At 32.0% G+C, this 3,845-nt stretch overlaps 1 long non-coding RNA gene across 1 annotated transcript; it reads left to right on the forward strand.

The window, feature by feature from the left end:
- The first annotated feature begins 1,748 nt into the window (after window positions 1-1,748).
- On the forward strand, window positions 1,749-2,163 carry LOC148779741 (uncharacterized). The gene is made up of 2 exons (XR_016044204.1): window positions 1,749-1,840; window positions 1,981-2,163. It is a non-coding gene; the product is annotated as an uncharacterized LOC148779741 (long non-coding RNA).
- Window positions 2,164-3,845: the final 1,682 nt, after the last annotated feature.

Consider the following 3,845-nt stretch of genomic DNA (forward strand, 5'->3'; position numbering starts at 1 on the left):
ACAACAAAACATATTTGCAATTATTTGAAAAAATTTATGATGCTACAAATATTTTTTTGATGCTAAAAAAATTATGATGCTACAAGTATCCAACTTTTAATCTCTATTTCCTCGAAATATGTGAGATTCATTTGTGTCTGAGATAATGGTGTTTAAGCTCTATTGAGTATATTAGTTCTATAGCCACGAAAATGGAAAAGAAGTTTGACAAATATTAGAGGATATGTAGTTTAGCATTGGCGATTGCGTATGTTGTTGATCCTCGGTATAAATTTGCATTGGTTGATTTTTACTATCCAAAAATATATGGTGATGAGGCGACACAAGAAATGATGATGGTTCGACAACGGGTTTATGACCTAAATAAAGAGTATGAATCAAATGAATCATCTAGTTCCAATATTTGAAGTAGTTCAATTGGTGATGAATCTTCTTCCCACAGTGACTCTGCTACTCGTCATATGAGATAGATGGAATATCAAATATTCATTTAAGAGAATTCCACTAGCATGCTAATAAGATCAGAATTTGACATATATTTAGAGGAACCTGCCTTTTCGAAACCACTATTGAATGAAGAGTTTAATATTTTAATTTGGTGGCTATCCAATGCACGAAGGTTCCCCAATCTCTCAAAAATGGTTAGCGATATTTTGGTGATTCCTACTTTCACAATAGCATTTGAGTTAGCGTTTCATACTATGGGACGAGTTCTAGACCAGTATCACAATTCCTGCTTCCACCAACCGTGCAAGCATTAATGTGTATATAAAATTGGTTGCATAATGATTTAGAAGGTAAAACAATTTTTAATTTCAAAATTGATTATTTTCCATAATTGTTGATTTCTAGAACTGAAATTTTGTCATTCTATATGTGTTTCAGTCTTAGAGGATGCATGTGCGTCATTTTTCAACATTCCCGCTTCCACTGTTGATAATGAAATTGAGGATTGCGATTGAATATTGAACATGTGAATTTTTTTCTTACGTCTCAAGTATCAATTCTCTAATATATTTTTTGTATTTCACAACACTTAGTTTGTTGTTTACTATTTTTACTGTTTACTGTGTTACTGTGTAATAGTGTTACTATGTTGTTGTGTTTACTGTCAATATTAATGTCAAATTATATGTGCGTTAACACATTGTTGATTGTGTGAACAGTTGTTGATTTTACTAATTTCACAGTTAATTGTGTGATTTGTACGTTACGTGTGTGTTAACACACATTTAATTGAGTCAACAATTGCTGATTTTACTGATTTCACAGTTAACTATGTGATTTGTATGTTATGTATGCATTAAGAGTAAGACACATGTAATGTAATTGAGTTAACAGTTGACGATTATACTGATTTCACAGTTAGCTGTGTGATTTGTATATTGTGTATGTGTTAACACACATGTAATTGAGTTAACAGTTGCTAATTTCACTGATTTCACAGTTAACTGTGTGATTTCTATGTTATGTGTGCATTAACACAATTAATTGAGTTAACAATTGTTGATTTGGACAAATGCTTGAAATATGTGTATTGTCATCAGGATATCTATCATAGTATGTACCGGCATAAGTAGACAACTATTCTTACTCAGCAACATACATTCAAGCATTCTCTTTGTTGCAGGTGGAAAGTTTTTGATGCATTTTATTTGAACAGTTTCATATATGATTATGTAACTAATATGGAGGTAAATGAGGACAAACAACAATGGTCTCACCATAAATTTTGTGTAATATATCAGGTTATCATTTCACTATTAGGATTTTCAGAGCAATATGAAGTCTATTTGAGTCATCTCTGACGGGCATGTTCAATCTACATGTTCATTTCACAGTATGTTAGTGAATCTGATTTTATTGGGCTTAAATATCATGTAGGGCGTTTAATAATGCATTATGTCCTACATTTCTATGTTATGGTGGTTTGTTATTTATTGCTTTTGATTTTTTCTCTTTGTTATTGTTGGATTGGAGGTGGAAGAATGGAAGAATCAAGAACGTTACCCTAAGAATTGGAGTAATTTTCCCTCACCAAAAAAGCACTTGTTGTCGGCAAGGAAGGGATGATGCAGGAATTCTAGCAATTGTTTTTGAGATGATCATGTTGTGTTCTTTGATTTGGATCTTGTTCAATGAAAGCATTAAAGCAACTTTCTATGTGGAAGAAGCAATTTGTTAAGGGAAAGCTTTCTATGCTTCCCCTCTAGCATAGAAGTTCAATCCTCTCCTTTAGCCAGCTGTCCATTTTAAATGGAGGGTTAAGATTGCCCCAATTACAATGCCACGTCTCTATACTATTTTATTTTTAATTTTTTTTTATAAACTATTTTCAAACCAAAATTTGGACGTCCACTCTCTATTAAACTCGCACTACAGAAAAATATAAAAAAAATATTTTCAATAAAATAAAATGACCAAAATACCCCTGAAAGTGTCAAGGGGTATTCTGCTCATTATATTTTATCGAAAAATTATTTTTAATAGTTTTTATAGGTGCGCCCCAATGAGAAGATGACTCCTACCAAATTTCATATTCATACAATTTGTATAAAAAAACTAAAAAAAAAAACTTTGAGACGTCAGATCTAAAATCAAATGATGAGTGGCTCTCTTGATCAAAATTGGACGGCTGGATGGTAGGGAGGGGATAGAACTTTTATGCTGTAAGGGAAGCATAGAAATCTTTCCCATTTGTTAAATAGAAGAATGGCCACTAAGTTTATTGCCATTGAATTTATTTGTTTGTCATCTCTCTCTGAGATTTTATTACGTATTTCATAAATTTTTACGTAAAAAATATTGGGCAGGTTTTTTTTACATATATTGGCATTGAATTTACAGGTTTTTTATAATTTTATTGATTTTTTTTTGGCTTGAAATTATCAGGCCAAGGTTTGGGTCGGGTAAAGGGGACCCGAACTGTAATGACACGCGTACGCGTCGGATCCCAGATCCTAACCCATGTTCTTGGTACGGATACATGCTTGGGGCACTTTGGACCTTCGAGTCCAGGTATGAGTCCAGCCAGACCAACCCAGACCTGTTGCCACCCTATGTCCTATTCCACCGCTCTTAAAAACAAAAAATCAAAAAAAAATATAATACCAATTTGTTCCACTTATCTTTCTGAAAAAAAAAATCTCCCTACAAAAAAAATTTCTCCCTACGAAAATAAAAACAAAAAAGGCCTATTCCTTATCTTTCTAAAGACTTATCTTTTCTAAAACATAACCCTCTTATCTATAAGAGCAACATTCCTAAAAACAACTTATTATCTTCTATTACTGTTTTCCAAAGATGAGCCTTTGCTAAAAACCCACTCTTAAAAAAAACAACATAAAATGCTAATTATCCTCTTGTTAAAAAAAATATATACAACTTGTCAATTTCTCTCTATTTCATCTTCTTCAGGTCTCGATTTGCTTGCTCTAAATAATCTAGTTCGATCATATCGAATCTATGAAAATCAATTATAAAAAATTTGAATTATTCATCTCTTGATTTTTTTTGGTAATTAAAAAAAAAATGTTAGTCAGTGAGGATTTCGATCCTTATCATTTGGTGAGAATGGAGTCCAAGATTTATAATAAGACTCAATAATACCACTGCTAAGCGCCCCAACACCAATATGGCATATCTCAAACTTGCTTATATATGGTCATTTCAAAATTTCAAGCTTTAGTTTCTCTCCCTCTAACTAGGCATGCATTATAAAGTTATAATATTTCTTCAGATTTTTAGATAATTGTGTTTTTTCATATTCAAAATTTACCCCAATTTCATGAACTACCAAGAGTCTCGAAGATCTATTGAGATATCGCTAAAGTTTCTCCATAACT

The sequence above is a fragment of the Amborella trichopoda genome, chromosome 11 (genome assembly GCF_054954075.1).
Source record: "Amborella trichopoda isolate Santa Cruz 75 chromosome 11, AtrichopodaSantaCruz75HAP2 v2.0, whole genome shotgun sequence".
NCBI lineage: Eukaryota > Viridiplantae > Streptophyta > Magnoliopsida > Amborellales > Amborellaceae > Amborella > Amborella trichopoda.